This window comes from Pogona vitticeps, chromosome 3 (genome assembly GCF_051106095.1).
Source record: "Pogona vitticeps strain Pit_001003342236 chromosome 3, PviZW2.1, whole genome shotgun sequence".
NCBI lineage: Eukaryota > Metazoa > Chordata > Lepidosauria > Squamata > Agamidae > Pogona > Pogona vitticeps.
The window spans coordinates 93897530-93915620 of NC_135785.1; positions in this window are offsets into that span (position 1 = coordinate 93897530).

The window sequence follows — 18091 nt, forward strand, 5'->3', positions numbered from 1 at the left end:
TAACATCATAGCCCAGTGACATCAGAATAGGCAGTCTCCTTTCCTTTTGCATTTTGCAGGCAATAGCAAAAAACAGGCCCACTGGGCACAGGAAAAGTCAGTTTTAACATCATGTATAAAGTACATAAGGAAAGGACTGAAAGGCGATTCCATGAGAGATGCAGTCAAACACCATTTTATTGAGTGAATAAAAGCTTCTCTAGATCATGCCCACTCAAACTGGTGAAAAAAAAATACAAACAAAAATTCAGTAACAACATTATTATAAAATTTCAAATAAAAAAGGGAGAAGTATAGAATATTTTTAAAATATTTTTTTTAACATAGGGTAACAGGAAAGAAAAAGGGATTGAGGTTAAGGGGAAGAGGAGAAACAATGACATACTAACATCCATTCTATACATATTGCCATATCAAAATTCCACATTGCTCTTTTTTACTATTTTCTGCCTTCCAGATTTAAGTTCTCATTTTAATGCATGTTCTTCAAGTGATGTCTGATGACTCAAACCATTTGCAGAATAAGTCCCATTTTTCAGTTGCCTTTTGTAGAGGACAGTCCTTCATCACTTCTGATAAAATGTCCATTTCCGCTGTTTCCCATATCTTCTCTATTAGATCTTCTTGTTTCAGTACCGTCAGACTTTTCCAGTTTTCGGCATAAGGAATTCCAGCTGCAGTAACTATGCATATAACTATATACTTCTTTGCCTTATCTATGTTATCAGGTATCATACTTAATAGAAACATTTCTGGGGTTAATGGAACCTTACAAAGCAATATTTGTTGCAGCACAGCATGCACTCTTTTCCAGTACTGTTTTGCTACTCTACATGACCACCACCTATGATAATACGTAGCTTCCCACATGTGCTTCACATTTCCAACAGACATTTGATACATCTGTATACATCTTTGACCATTTTTCTGGAGTCATATGCCACCTGTAAAACATCTTTTATATACAGTATTCTCTTTAAAATTAACCAATCTTGTAAGCTTTATATTATTTTGCCATATTTTCAACCATTGATCAATATCAATATTATGCCCTATGTTTTATGTCCACTTAATCATACATTCTTTAACCATTTCATCTTGCATTTTGATTTCTAACAGATAATTATACATTTTCTTAACTATTTTATCTTTTGAGCCTAATAAAAGTTTATCAAATGTCGTTTGTTCTGAATAAAAACCCTCTATTTTGTCTTAGAAGTGTAAAGTGTAGAATATTAAAATACAATACAGTCAGCATTTTAAAAAATCCAGATCCACAGTTATAAAACAGTAGCTTAAAATATATCAGTTGATATCCTTCCAAACTCATTTGTTTATTTGTGCATGCAATCCAGTGTCATCTCTTCTAGCAGTATCAATGCAGGGTCTTAGACAAAGGTTTTATGTAACATATACTACTGGATCAGTCAAGCTACAGGTGCCAAGTATTGGACACAGAACATTCTTTATGAAAGCATGTCCTCTGTCACTAAACGGTGGTATCTCCCCTGAGGTATGTGACTCACCTCTGGAAACACTAACAGTGCTTCTGAATGTCTAGTGCAGCTCACAAGAGATTATGCCAAAGTTAAGCATAAAATCAATGTTGTGAGTGAGAAAGATTCATATTTTAAGAAAGAAAAATAAAACATGGGCTCTAATTATCTAAAAATCAATGGGTTTAGTGAGTGATAGGTACAGAGTTGACTTTAAAACAGCTATCAGGACAAAAATCTGATGTTCTTACTGAAGATTATCTAGGCACTGCCCTGAAGGGAGCTGCCACTTTCTCAAACATTATGATAAATCCCTCAAAGTTTATCTTGCAGTTCAACAGTAATCTCATAATCATAAAGTTTCCTCCCTTAGTATTTAACCCTTTTTGCAGGATTCGGAATAGAACACTACAAAGCTGCAACTCGAGTATCTGTTTCTCCTTGAGTAATCATTAATTATCCTGTCCAATATCATTACCTGGTTCTACATGCACAATACTCCGTTGTACAAGTGGTGGGCCTTTTTCAGGGTTTGAGCAGGTAGTGTTCAGTATCATCTTGTGAAACTGGAAGACCTGATAAAAACAATTATGGCAATCTGTATTTTGCCCAACACCAAACCCTAAATTATAGAACACTGTGACTGGAGCATTAATCTTAGTAGGGTAGTGTGAAAGGATAAGAAGCAGTAAAGATCCCCGCCTGTAAGAAAAAAAAAGGTAGCTTTGTACACTTAGCAATTTGCCAAGTGCCAATAATTATTTTGTGTATATATACCCACTTGGTATACAAAATGGATTCACCAAGGATAATCTGACTACTTTCCTGATGACCAGATTTTTAATCAGGTGTGGTTGCATCTGGTAGGATAATACAGAAAATGGCCTTACTATGTGCCATTAATGTTAATCTCAATAAAATTTCATCTGCCTGAACAATGAATGCATTTTACATATTCTGTTTTTCACAGACAATTGCACTGAGGCAGAAAACATGTATTATGTCCACCAAAAGAAGCAACAATCCTTTGAATTCCCCAGAACTTGGAAATATACTTTGTAAATACTATTTGTCCTAGTTACCCATTGTAGTGTTTAACAAGTCATTTGTTTACCTGATCCAGTGTTGGAGAAGTGACTAGTTACATTACTTGCTGCATTGCTTGATGTTTATCAATACTTTAAACAATTATGAATATATAGACATTGGTGTAGAACTTTTAAAATTTGGTTCAAAGTGCTTATAAAAATATATATTAAGTGCACTTTAAATTTTATTTTTGAAATTATTTACATAGTGTTGCTTGATACACAAATTCACTTTGTTCCCACACTGTATGTTAGGTTTAAATTACAACTTTGCTGTATGCATGTTATTGAAAAAAATTAACTTATTGCAAATAACTGCTACTTGTGGCAATTACTGAAGTCCTGCAATTTCCGCCCTCTGGGTAATTTCTAAAATAAATTAATGTTCTTGTCTTGAAGATATGGCATTGCACATCTCCTGTCTCTCTCACAAGCAGCCACTGTTGTAAAAACACAGGCTAGCTGAAGTCAAGACATAAACACATTGTTGTAGATTTTACCTGGGATAGGCCCGGATTAAACCCAATGATGCCAAAGGAGGCATTCAGTGTATATTCACCATAATCTATAGCTCAAGTTTAAAAAGCAGCCATTATCCACATATGGACAGAACCATCGGTAGCGTACCCAGAACGATGTAAAACTAGAAAGTCACACGACACATGGTATTGTCTTTCATTGTTAGAAGCCACCTTGGGTCCTTTTCAAGGAGAAAGGCAGGGCAAAAATGTTTTAAATAAATAAATAAACTTTGGACCAAAAGGTAAACAATATTTTAAGCCACATGTCAAGTATATTAAGAGCTTTACATTCTTCCAAGGTATTAATTTAGTAAAAGAGATTAAGTGCCTGCGAGTTCCGTGGGCCTGCCTGCTGAAGGGGACACGTATGGCTCATGCTTGGAATTATTTCTGAAATTCACAAGTGGCTTACAATGAGCCAATAGGCATCTGGTGCTTCAGGATGATGGCCCATCTATAGAATAATGCCAGTTTCCAGTTTACAGAAAATAACTTTCCCTCAGGGAATCATATAATTAGTTTAATTCATACATATATTGTTTTAAATGGCAGATATATTAAAAATGCATTTCACTATCAATGCACAATGGACACAAATAGCTGGCTAGAGGTAAAACCATGGATTACAACTAGAAAAACATGGATTACAACTCAGCATCCCCGGAGGTTTGTACAACGCCGTGGTCCTCCACATCTATTTCTGTCAAGGTACAGTACTATCTCTCCAAAAATTAATAAAACCACCCAACTCCATAATTCCCATACTGTAGGTAAAGGCAAAGGTTCCCCTTGACAATTTTTGTCCAGTCGTGTTCGACTCTAGGGGGCGGTGCTCATCCCCGTTTCCAAGCCATAGAGCCAGTGTTTTGTCCGAAGACAATCTTCCGTGGTCACATGGCCAGTGCAACTTAGACACGGAACGCTGTTACCTTCCCTATTGATCTACTTGCATTTGCATGCTTTCGAACCGCTAGGTTGGCGGGAGCTGGGACAAAGCAACGGGAGCTCACTCCGTCGCGTGAATTCGATCTTACGACTGCTTGGTCTTCTGACCCTGCAGCACAGGCTTCTGCGGTTTAGCCCACAGCGCCACCACGTCCCTTGGCGCCACCACGTCCCTCGTTCCCATACTGTAACAACATCCAAAGGGATAACTGTAGACTCTTCCAAATGGAGCATATGTATTTCTTCAAAGCCTGTTATTAACATGATCTCACCACCATCCAGACGCTCTTCCTCTTATTTCAGTACCTATGGTATGAACAGAGCCTTTTTTTTTTTGCCCCTCCCAAACCATCCGGCTTATTTTGTGCTGGTTTGCAATGCTTTTCTTCCCAGACCTAACTTCCCTTCCCCCCCCCTTTTTTTCAATAAAGGATTCTAGCTCCTGTATCCAAAAGTGGGTTCCGGTCCTGTAGCATTTTCCCATTCTACAAAAACAGACAAAAAGAATTGAGGGAGGTGGGAAGAAGTGAAGGAGCCAGGTGGTCAATGGCAAGTGGCAAAGGAAGAGATGGTGCTGTAGCAGTGGCACCCCAAAGCCGGAGTCAGTGCAGTGTTCACATCCTGTGGCTCCAGCTGCCAAAAGACTCATTATTTCTCAGAGGAAAAAATATTACAGTACAGTAATTAGAATAGATCGTTGCCTTTGAGCTGTATCTGCCTGATCCTCCCACTGCCAAAACGTCTTGTCGGCCCTTCAATTGCACTGCTTTCAATAATTAAAGTGCTCACACAAACAGCCACCTGGAAAATGGTAATTTCTCCAATATATAACACAAGTTCTTTTCAGGAAAAAAAAGCACAAGGTAATGACATACCGACTGGGCCAAATTTACAATAATGACTGTTGCTGCTGTTTGGTAAAAGTGCACTCTGCTTGCTCAGGAGGTGTATGTTTTCACATGCTAAAGCAGTTTGTGTCCCCCAAGAGATGCAGTTTTAGCCCAAGCAGAAGTTGTTATTTGGAGGTATTGCTACATATTTTGTGAGGCTGATAAGATATCAAAGATGTCAAAAAGGATTGTTGCCTGGATTACTTTTTAGGTAAACATCTAAAATGTTTTTTTAAGAGCCAGTGTGATGCAATAGCTAGAGTGTTGAACTGAGACATGGGAAAGATGAGTTCAAGTCAGAGTTTGTGGGAATGGCGATGCACTGTTTCATATAAATAACTATATTTATATGAAAGTTCAGTCCACAAGCCAATTAGGCCAGAATCGATACACAGCAGCTTTAATTTCCTCAAATGTACCCCTTAGGGCACGGAAGCACTGAAAAGTGAGCAATCCCAATTTTACACACAGTTGAGCATGGCTAAATCAATTTAGACTAGTACACTTAAGTATGGCAAACTCTTCAGAATTCAGAGCTGGCCTAAGACAATTGGCTGCCTGAGGCAACAGACCAGATGTTGGTGCTCTTCTCTTTTCCACATACAGAAACTACCTGGACTTGCACTTAAACCTTACTTCAGCTATGGCAGTGGGCAGCATCTTCTCTTGGATTGGCCTGCTCTCTATATGGACTAGTAGCTCCCAACCTTGGGTAATCCAGGGTGTTTTTGGACTGCAACTCCTAAAAGTCTTCACCACTTGAAGGCCAAAAACTTGTCTATGGCATTCTGCTCCAAGGTGGCTTCCCCTCCATCTCTTCCCTTCTTGCTTTAGCAAAAGCTGTCATGTTCCTCGCTGTTTACATGTCCTGTGCCACATTTTATTTTCATATTTCCACCTCTTGATCTGTTGATTGTTATTTTGCTTTTCATTTTTACTTACATGTATTGTTTAAGTTAACTGTAGAGCACTCAGATTAGTGCATCTGTACTAATGGGCCAGTATACACATTTGATAAATAAATAATAATTAATAAATTTTGCTTTCTGCTTCTTAGCCCACATTAGACATTTTGTAGCAGCTACTAAAATATGACAAAGTCCATGTGTGGCTAATGAATTATTTTTAATTTGTTCAAAAGAAACAGAGCCAACAAAAGAGGAAGAGGAGTTTCACTGTATGTTAAGAATTACTACTCCTGTACTGTAATACAGGAGACCAAGGATGAAAGCCTTCCTGAAGCTTTTTGCGTGAATATTAGGGAAAAAACAAATGACATAGCTGTAGGCATGTGCTACAGGCCACCTAACCAAGCAGAGGAAATAGATGAACATTTTGCAAATCAATTAGCTGAGATGTGTAGGAAATGCACCACTCTAGTAATAGGGGGCTTTAACTACCCGGATATCAACTGGGAAACCAATTCTGCAGCAAGTGGGAGATCCAGCAGGTTCCTGACATACGTATCTGGCTGACAACTTTATAATCCAAAAGGTAGAGGAGGGAAATAGAGGGTCAGCCATACTGGACTTAATAGTTACTAATAGGGAGTAAATAGCTGACGGAGTGGAAATTCTAGGAACTTTAGGAGAAAGCAACCATGTCATATTAGAATTCACCATCATGCAGACAAGGATAACTGTACCAAGTCAACCTAATGTTCTAGATTTCAAGAGAGCTGACTTTAACAGACTAAGACAGTGGTCCCCAACCTTGGGCCTCCAGATGTTCTTGGACTTCAACTCCCAGAAATCCTGGCCAGCAGAGGTGGTGGTGAAGGCTTCTGGGAGTTGTAGTCCAAGAACATCTGGAGGCCCAAGGTTGGGGACCACTGGACTAAGAGATGTAGTAGGAAGGATTACATGGATGGAAATCCTAAAGGGAAAAATGGTTCAGGATACTTGGAAAACCCTGAAAGGCGAGATACTATAATAAAGGCCCAAACCAAAACAATGCCACAGAGAAAGAAAAACAAGAATATCTGACAAGACGGGCATGGATGCACGCAGAGCTCTCTGACAAGCTAGGAGACAAAAAGGATAAGTATATAAAACTGAAAAGGGGCTCGTAACTAGAACGGAATACCAGCAAATAGCTTGAAACTGCAAGGATGAAGGCTAAGGCTCAGAAAGAGCTAAGACTTGCAACAAATGCCAGAAATACTGTAACAAAAAAGATTATTTCAACATGTAAGGAGTGAGAGCAAGAGGAAAGTCAAGGAAATGGTTGGTCCACTAGTGGGAAAAGATGACAAGAAGGTGACAGGCAACAGGGAGAAAGAGGAACTACTTAATTTTTTTTATTTTTTATTTTTTTGGCATCCATATTTATGCAAAAAGAAAAATTAGTCCACCCTGTCAAAACCAGCGCTGTGGGAGACAGGAGAGGGAAGCTCGTCAAAATAGGTAAGAAAGTGGTAAAAGAACACCTAGCTCCTTTGAATGAGTTCAAAATCTCCTGGACCGGATGGTTTACATCCCAGGGTACTAAAAGAATCTCAGAACCGCTGAATGAAATCTTTGAGAAGTCCTGGAGCACGGACAAACTGCCAGAGGACTGTAAAAGAGCTGGTGTGGTTCCAATCTTCAAAAAGGGAAAAAAGTGAATCCAGGAAAGTACAGATCAATCAGCTTGACATCAATACTTGAGAAAATTCTGGAAAAATTATCAAACAGCAGATCTGTGAGCACCTAGAAAATAACAAAGTGATAGCCATCATGGGCTTATAAAGAACAGGTCGTGCCAAACAAATCTTATTTTCTTCTTTGATAAAGTGACTAAATTAGTGGACCAAAGAAACACAGTGGATATAGTATACTTAGACTTCAGTAAGGCATTGACAAGGTAGACCACAATCAACTTCTGCGTAAGATAGAACAAAGTGGAATAGACAGTGCAACTACCAGATGAATTTGCAGCTGGCTGACCAACCACACTCAACGTGTAGTCCTCAATGGAACCACATCTACGTGGAAGGAAGTGTGCAGTGGGGTACCTCAAGGTTCTGTCTTGGGCCCGGTGCTCTTCAACATCTTCCTAAATGACCTGGATGAGGGGACTGGAGGAGCACTCATCAAATTTGCTGATGACACAAAGCTGGGGGGAATTGTTAATACTTTGGAAGATAGACTCAACATTCAAAAGGATCTCTAGACAGACTTGAACACTGCACCCTATCCAATAAGATGCACTTCAGTGGCAGGAAAAGTAAAGTTCTGCATATAGGCAGGAGAAACCAGATGTACAGGTACAGGATAGGTGATACCTGGCTCGACAGTAGTAAAAGAGGGATTTAGGTGTCCTGGTGGACCACTTCCTAAGGATGAGTCAGCAGTGTGCTGCAGCTGTCAAGAATGCCAACACAGTCCTAGGCTGCATCAACAGGGGGATAGCATCAAGATCACGGGAAGTGATAGTACCACTCTATACCACACTGGTGAGGCCGCACTTGCAGTGCTGTGTCCAGTTCTGGTCACCACAATACAAAAAAGATGCTGAGGCCCTGGAAGGGGTGCAGAGAAGAGCAACAAAGATGATTAGGGGACTGGCGGCTAAATCTTATGTAGAACGACTAAAAGAACTAGGTATGTTTAACTTAACAAAGAGAAGACGGAGGGGAGACATGATAGCAGTCTTCCAATATCTGAAGGGTTGCTACAGGGAAGAGGGCATTGATTTATTCTCCATTGCACCTGAGGGTAGGACAAGAACCAATGGGTGGAAACTCGTCAGAGGGAGATCCAACCTGGAAATAAGGAGGAATTTCCTGACAGTGAGAACCATTAAGCAGTGGAACAGCTTGCCTCCCGATGTTGTGGGTGCCCCATTGATGGAGGTTTTCAAGAGAAGATTGAACAGACATCTGTCTGGGATAGTATGAGGTCTCTTGCCTTGGGCAGGGGGTTGGACTAGAAGACCTCCAAGGTCCCTTTCAACCCTACAACAATTTTATGATTCTATGATCCAGAGCATTTGCTCCTCACAAGCACACTCACACAAAGGGGCAACCCTCCCACTCCAATCAACCTCAATGATCTTGAGTCTTCCCAGAATGCAATTCAGAGGCACTCCAGAGTAGCTGTAACAGTAATTTGACATTGTGGGAGGGTTTATGGGAATAGTGATACACTGTTTCTGTATATGTCTCTCATTATCTCCTTTTTGTCTATCAGAAGTTTTGCAACATTACTCTGTCTTTCTTCCTCTCCCCTCAGCAAAAATGCCTAAGGCAGTTTTAGTCAGAAAAAACAAATTGTTCCCATCATAACAACCGCAAATAAGGTGAATGAGAGGCCATTTATAAAATCATCAGAAAACAGCTGTTCCATGGAAATCCTATCTGTACAAAACATTGAACAGCAGATTCCTGCTTCTGATAAAGAACACGTGCCAGTTTAACTGAAGCTTTATTTAAATGAGCCTCGTGGCGCAGTGGTTAAACTGCTGTACTGCAGCCAAAACTGTGTTCATGACCTGGGGTTCAATCCCAGGTAGCGGCTCAAGGTTGACTCAGCCTTCTGTCCTTCCGAGGTCGGTAAAATGAGTACCCAGCTTGCTGGGGGGCGGGCAATGTGTAGCCTGCATAATTAACTTGTAAACCGCCCAGAGAGTGCTTGAAGCACTATGGGCGGTATATAAGCAGCACGCTTTTTTTGCTTTTTAATTGTCTTGAACTGTATAATCTTTAACACTCTGAAATGAATAACAAATGTCTGAATGCTTGATATTAATATCTTTTCCCCCTCCACCATATATACTGAAACTGGAGAAAAACTCCTCAAAGACTCACTTCACAAATGGCAAAGTGAGCAGATGCATGTCTAGAGAGCCATGATTGGCCAGCTGGCCAGTCTAAAAGCCAGGTTGTTGTTATAATTATCACTGCTCCAATTGCCCACCATTTGCTTTATACATTATAATGCATTGCATTGTCTACCAGCATGCCAGAAAAATTCAGGGAAACACTCTGTGGCTCTCTCTAGTATTTAATTCTGATATTACACTTTGCAGATTTGAAAGCTGAGTCATGGCTAGAGATGGGGATACTCATATTCATATACGAATACCCCTGCACAGCTGGACGTAATGAGGGTTTGGCCCCCCGGGGTCAGACCGTCCACTCATGTGTCCGTTGCCGCTGGTGGTTCCACTCTCCCTTCCAATCACTCTAGAGCTCATGGTTAGCTATCCATTCATCAGCCTGGCAGGGAGACTCATCTTTCCTCCTTCTGCCAGGAGTGGATAGTCGACTATGAGCTCTGGAGCGTTTGGGAGAGCAGAGCCAGTGGCAGCGGTGGACGCTCCACCTTGGTTTTGCTGCAGAAGTGGGATTTTCACTCACCCCTTCTCCAGTCCTTTGTCCATCTAACAAGCTTATTCAGACCAAGGGAAAGTGAAACCAAGGTGGAGCATATATCAGGAGTCTCCTACCAACTCTCCTCAGACTGAAGAACCAATTGGTTGAGTAGCGAAACATTTCAACCTAATAAGAAGTCCAGTTGCCATGACTCAGCTTCCAGATAACCTCACATGCATGCCTGAGAATCTTCACAGATACACAGTTTGCATATGTTTTTTGTTATGGGCGGTCAAGTCCCTTTCAAGTTAAGGTGACCCTATGAATGACCTCCAAAAGAGTCCATCTTCAACACCATGTCTCACATTTTGCAAAGTCAAGGCCATTACTTCCTTTATCAAATGAATCTGTCTGTGTTTGTTCCAAATGCAAATATCTTTTAAAAGGCAAACTTGAGAACCCAAGAATACTTACCTTGCCATGTTGCTCTGCTAAGACAATAATGTTCAACCTGAAAAATTCCTCTCTAAAGCCCTGCAAAAATGCCTTTTAATGTCCTTCAGAAGTAATGTTTAAAAAAACCTATTTTTTTTAGTCATTTGTGAGCAGGTGAGTGGAGGCACTAATGAGGGTTCTACCCCCATGTCCCCTTGGCACTCCATAGGTCTCCACCACGGCTATTTGGCATGAGATGAATCACTTCTCCTGGGTCCTACCCAGGGTTGAATACGCCAATGGAGTTTGAAAGATGGAGGAGCTCAGAAGGGTAAGAGGAAAGAAAAGCCATGGAAGAGCCCACCAGTGGAGGTTCCCACTAGGAAAAGGTTATCGGGGAGCTGAAGGAACTATTGGGGGCAGTCGGTGGGAAAGAGTAGGAAAGTGACTCAGAGGAATGGGTGGATGCTTCTGAGTGGACCCAGGGAGATGCTAGCCCAATAATCCAGGCAAGTCTTATAGAGACCAAATGTAATCTCTCTCTAGAGGAAAGGGATGAGCTAAAAGACCAGAGGACCAAGATAAAGGCTGCAAGACTCAGCTGACTAGATGGGAGATATTAGGATAACCTTGGTGACCCACTTTCCCCTGGGAGGGGCAAACTCCATCACATAAAAATAACATTGCAACTAACGTATTTTTCTGTGTATAAAATGACATTTTTTCCTAAAATAATTAGAGGAAAAAATGAGTGTCATTTTATAAATGGAAGGAAGCACTCTTTCGCGCTCGGGCGCCTCTTCCTGATGCCGCTGCCAGATCACCCAAGGCAGTGACGTCAGCTGGAGGTGAGCCCCGGCAGTCACACTGGAGGAGGTAATCGGGCGGGCAGTGGAGGCAGCAGCAGCAGGAGATGGACGTGGAGGAGCAGTTGCCCATTAACTGTTCCTCCGCCTCCATCAAGGGTCAAAATTAGGGGGCATTTTATTCATTGGGGGGGTCATATACACAGTAAAATACAATATTTGTTCCATTGCTTTTACGGAAAGCTTGTACCTACTAATTGCATTACTTATTACCTAAAAATTAACATCCAAGCTTTGATCTAGAGGGCCAAAGGATCCTCTTTCGTGCTTTAGGAGAGAGCCTCTTTGTTCCCCACATGTATAACTTTGGAGTGGGGGGAAGGAGGAAGGAGGGAAGAATCTTATGGTCCTTTGGTGGGAGCAAAGTCTCCTTTAGAAGCTGGTGAGCTTCATCATGTTTTCCCAGAATGATCTATTCTTTGAATTGAGGGGAGAGGGCAAAATACAATCCAGCAACAGACTTTATTAACAAATATTAATACCTTGATATTTCAACAAATGCTTGCACAGTCCTTAAAATTATTGGGCTCTGCCCCAGACTTGGCCCCAAATATCATCCTCTCAAACCACCACAACCACAATAGTTCCAGCAATAATTCTGTGTCCTCTTAATTCTAATATCTGATTTTTTTTTTCATTTCATGAGCTGGCAGGACTATCCATCATATCACAAATCAGGCTGATGCTCATAATTTTTACTACATAGTGAAATGGTATTTCCTACAACCAAACAAGATCCTTCATGACAATCAGGAGGCCAAACTCTGACCCTTCTCCTTTCTGTGTAGGACAATTATCAATGTGTGCTAGACTCTTCAATCATAAGCACCCCGCCTGCTGTTCTGAAATGATGTGGTCCACAAGCCAGTTTATCATCTCCTTATCTGTTATTTCTGAGAACTACGCCATAGTTTTGTGGGCTCATTTTCTGTGAACATCTGCCCTGTCCTCTGTGGGTTTGCACTTAAGAGGGTGATTTTTTTAAAAAAATTCCCTGTTTCTCACAGCCATTGCTTCATGCTGAAGCCACAGTAGACGTTAAAGCAGTGTGATGTTGCAAAGCTATGCAATAAACAAACATATTGAATTAACCACCCATGGCCCATCTTAAGCATGTTTATACTGGAGCTCCCGCTCTCATAAGAAGACATGAGAAACGTAGTTGCATTGTGGATTCCTCGCCTCCATCCAGAAGTCATCTGTTGTTCCTGAGAGAGACACCATAATCCTATTAATCACTGCACCACCATTATCCTTTCAAGAGGCTGTGCCACTGAAATGGGACAGCTAACAGGAAAATAGGGACTCATGCATAGTTTGGGAACCATCTTCCCTCATGCCCCAAACTGCTCTAAACTTGCCTCATATGTACTGTGCCAGGTACTTAGAAGCAGAGCATGGAAACACTACTTTTAACTTTACTCTCACATCCAGCTCCCACATTAAGCCCATAATTACATACAGCCTGGAAAGGAAACTGTGTGGTTGATTGGGATGTGTTGCTACTGTTATTGATTACATTTTTTGCACCAAAAGCTGTACCGAGAACCTTAAACCACCATTATTTTGCAGGTCCAATCCAAGAGACTCTGTAGCCTGTAATGCAACAGCCACCCTGCCTTCAAAGCCAAGATGGGTGCATTTATTTGCAAAAATGCACAGACGTTCAATATGCTAAAGCAGTTAAGTTATTTTGACATCTAAAGGAGAAAATCACACAAACACACCTCTCACTTCCTGGCAATAAAATGCACAAATAAATCATGAAGAAGTTGCTGCCTTTTTAGGACACTCCGCATCTGCTGTGTTGCTTGAGGTGGCCACCTCACTCTGCCAAAATGCCTGCCCCACAACCAGTCTTCTGAGCAATGATTGCACATATTATAGCCACTCATTAGTGTCAGAATAGTATACAAGGAGGCATCTCTGAACACAATTGCGGAAGACAAGCTCATTAAACAAAGTGGATCTTACAACTGAGTAAATGTGCATACAGGGCACATCCTATTACAGAACAATAGGAAAGCAGGGAAATTGCTCCATAACTTTTCACCACAAGTTGACACACTAAATGTTAACATAACAGTTTTGGGCTAGGAAGTTCCCAGAACAAGACAGAAGTCACTGAACAAGATTTCTGCTGGTTTGCGGGTGAGGTGGGCGTGGGACTACAATGGCTAGGTGGTTAGTTTCTTTCCTTCATAACTAGAAAAAAAAAAATAAAGATTGCTAATGGCATTGTATTATTTTGTCCCTGTTGGATGCACACCTCTGGATGCTGACGGGATTTGAGTGCTTCAGGAAAACTGGGAGCGATGCATACCCAGGAAGCTAGACTCCATTATGAGTTCAGACTACTAACAGGGTCATCCAAGGTGGAATGGCCAAAGCTAAGACCTCAGACAAAAAGATGTCTCTATTCTCTTCAAGAACTAATGAGAGCAATGTATGTCCCTCCACATGTTCTTGAAATCCTCATCAGGGCTGACTGGCATGACCAATGGTCAGAGATTATGGGAGTTGCAGTCCAAAACATTTGAGGGCCAGTGGCTTTCCAGCCTTCTGTTACTACTTCAGTGTCCAGGAGGAAGCCTGTCCAATATATTTTAATATAAGCAAATCACTCCTGACAGGAAATGTCCCTCTGCTTCTCAGTGTACCACTAATTCTCAGGTCAAATTTATACTACAGGTGCTTCTAAATGGAAATGCTGTTAATCAAAATATATTGTGCAGCTGACATGAGTCTTTTTCTATCTTTTGTGGAGTTACTGTGTGGAAGAAAAAAAGAAGTGGCGGGAAAATAGAGAAGGGTTACAAAGGGATGAGGTCAATGTGTGTCTGAATGGGTGTTTGCAAAATAGTAATCTGGTATAACTTTATGACTGGCAGTCACATTTCCTACATCTACACTGGTCTTTGCTTGCTAAGAAGGCCTAGCAATTGCGAGGGGAAGACTTGTGCAAAATTAAAGATAAAGAAGTGGACAGCTCTAATCAGGAAACATCATGTGAGATGAGTTTGCAACAACTTTCTTTAAAAAAAAAAAACAGCTGCCGCAGAGACTAGTTTACATAATCTAAACCCCTTTTACAAAGTTTTATAGTATAATCCTGCACCTTTATTGAAAAGTATACAAAGTACCATGTGAGAGAGATTCCAGGAGAGAGAGAAAGAAGGAGACGGGGTAGATAAAGACCACATCATATCCTGCTTCTTCTGAACTGTTTTTCCCCCACCCTTGCCCACCCCTCACAAGATGGTCTGCTACCAGGTGCAGTGTGGGAAAGATTCTTATTCTATATTTTTATGTTTTGATTGTGGTGTGGTATTTGTAAATCAGTTTGGAAGGATTTGTATCCTGAAAGGTGGGCTATAGGTAAATGAAAACCACCACCCAAGCACAATGGGGTGTAGTCTTTTTTTAGCTGTAATTAGGATTGAGAAAAGCCTAGAAGTAACTTGTTTCAAATACTGTTGCTAGCTTAAACTATATATATCTTGAGGCAACAAGGTGTAACTATGTTATAATGTAATAAGTAACTTTCTGGTGTAACAAAAATATTTTCTAATTGCTTTCAAGTTTCTTTGAAAAGTTTTTTTAAAAGTTATTTTGCAGCATTTGTAGATGCCTCTTGACAACATTTTTTAGAATTTTGTGCCATTCTGTAAATCTACAAATCCTTTCAAATTGGTTTTCAAACATTCATTAATAGCCAATACTGTACCTCCATCCACCTGTAACTGGCTGCAATGCCTGCTAGGTACTGTAATTACTTTTATCAATACAGGTTGACTTCCAGAAGGACCAATGTACGGTGGTATGAATACCATTGGATGAGTGACTGGGTGGTTTTAATTTAGGAAAATGGAGCTGCCCAGAATGTTTAGGACAGGTGCGGATGGACTGTACCTCCCAGAACTCTCTATTGCCACACTTCCAATTTTTAAAACTCAGAATGGCCTTTCGCACCCTGTAGGAAACAGGCTTGTTCCCCAGGTTTTTGTTTCCTCCTGATATGTGGTAAGCAAGTGCCTCCCTTTCTCAAAATGGAAATGGGAAGAGGTCCTTTCTAGCCTAAGACAGCTCAAGAAGTCAAAACCTGCCCTGGCATTTCCTAGAGGTTGCGTGGAACCTTCTGATTTTTTATTTTAAATTAAAAAATTATAAACAAATTGGGGCATGTTCTGGGCAACCCTAGGAAGTCTGAGGATGAATATATGCAACCCTGGACCTCTGGAAATCCTTGATATACAGCTTATAAAGTAATAAACAGTACTCTGAATTGGACTCTAAATTATACAGTGGAGCCTCACTTTATGATTGCCCCGCATTATGATGAATCCACTTAACGACGATCTTTTTGCGATCGCAATTGTGATAGCAAAACGAAGGTCTAAATAGGGTAATTTCACTTTGCAATGATCGGTTCCCTGCTTCGGGAACCAATTCTTTGCAAAACAACGTTTTTCTAACAGCTGATCGGCAGTTTCAAAATGGCCGCCGGGTAATTAAAATGGCTTCCCACTGTGTTTAGGGACAGATTCCTCGCTATACAGGCAGTGAAAATGGCCACCGTATGGAGGATCTTTGCTGGATGGTGAGTTTTTACCCCATTGGAACGCATTGAACGGGTTTCAGTGTGTTTCAATGGGCTTTTTTATTTCACTTTATGATATTTTCGCTTAACGGCGATTTTCCTGGAACAGATTATCGTCGTAAAGTGAGGCACCACTGTATAAGGAAGCAGAGGTGACTTGGAGATTACTGTGTGTGTGTTGAAGGCCTGCAATACAAATCCTGCTGTAGTCTATTTTGGTTTTGGATTGCTTTTAAAAGTAACACGTAAAAGTGATGTGGAAGACATCTGCTAGAAAACTGCTGGGAGTCAGAACAGATAATTCTGCTCTAGACACTCCAATAGTCTGACCTAGCATAAAGCATAGTACCTTCCTGAAACAACAGCAATATTCTACAGAACACACGCGATCCCTTACAGTAACCTGATCACAATACTTTGGACTGCCTGCAATTTCTGCAGCTTCCTCAAGAGTAGTTCCTTGTATATTCTGCATCCTTTCTTCTATACAGGTTACTGAGTGGGTTGCACAACCATTTATTGCTTTGAAGTGATGAGCAAGAAGAGCAGGCATTTTCCTCAGAGTTTCGTGGATCAGAGCCTTTGGCAGCTGCTTGCAGCACAGCTGCCCTTTGTGTTGTGAAGGAGTTTTGCTACAGGAAGCCAAGAGGAGTAAGCAGGCCCCATTGCCATCATTGCTCAGTGCCTGACAACCCTTCAGTTTGCTGATGAAGAATAAAAATAGCATAAAAATCTCATGGTGTGGCCTAGTTCTCTAAAAATATTGCAGACCGAATCAACCAAAGAATAGACTTCTAATTCTAGAGTGTCTGCTTATGGTGCGAGACCTGTGATTGAAGAATTCCTTAATGCATTGGACACAGACCAAAGTAGCACTAGGAGAAACCCAGAAAAATACAGATAAGTTCTCCAATTATGCCTCACCTCCTTGTTACAACTACCATTTACCCACAAGCTCTTTTCAGTTAAAGTATCACTTCAATAAACTCCTGTGACATGCTCTTTGAACAGAATTGTCTTCTTAAATTGTGAATAGATTGCACCCTTAACAGAGAAGGGCAGGTATATGGTAGAGGACAGCATTATCACCACATTTATCCATTCTGAGGTCCATCCTCCATTTGTACTCCCCCACCTTCACATTGCAAGGAACATTAGGGATGGCAGTCTCCCACACCACCGCCCCAACTAAATTTCCCAAAGTTTCTCACATTAACTGGTGAAAATCGAGACAATATATGGTAGGGGAAGATATAGCGGTGGGAGTAGAGCATGCTTGCGTAGGAGAAAGGAGGTTAGATACCTTACACCTGTCCCCCTTTCTAGCTCTACTCCCAGCCAAATGGTACTAGGTGACCATATCAGCCACCCCCTGGGCCACATGGTACTGTTGGCAAATGGCAGGTCAGCAAAAAATAAGACCACCCTCATCCATGATTTAATTTTGGATGAGGGAGCCGACCTGGCATGCATTACTGAGACCTGGGTGGGAGAAAAAGGAGGAGTTCCTCTATCTCAGTTGTGCCGCCCTGGGTACTTGGTCCAACACCCCTCTGCAGGGGTGGGGGATCAATTAAAATGATCCACCCCTGGAGACTTATGGATCCTGAAGGATTGCTGAATGCTCTAGGGAAGTTTCCAGCTGATACGGTCGGTGCTCCTGTCGAAGCCCAGGTCACTTTGTGGTACAAGGAGATGGCCCGGGCAGTTGACACAATTGCACCTAGGCACCCTCTCCCTGCCCGCAGAGCCTATATGGCTCCATGGTACACAGAGGAGCTTCTGGCTATGAAGCGGTTGGGGAGATGGCTTGAGCGCAGGTGGAGGAAATATCTCTGCAACTATGACTAAACACAGCTTAGAGCCCATTATTGGGCCTACTCTGTGGCAATACGGCTGGCAAAATGTCAGCATTTCTCCAGTTGTATTGCTTCCTCGGCGTGTTGTCCAGCAG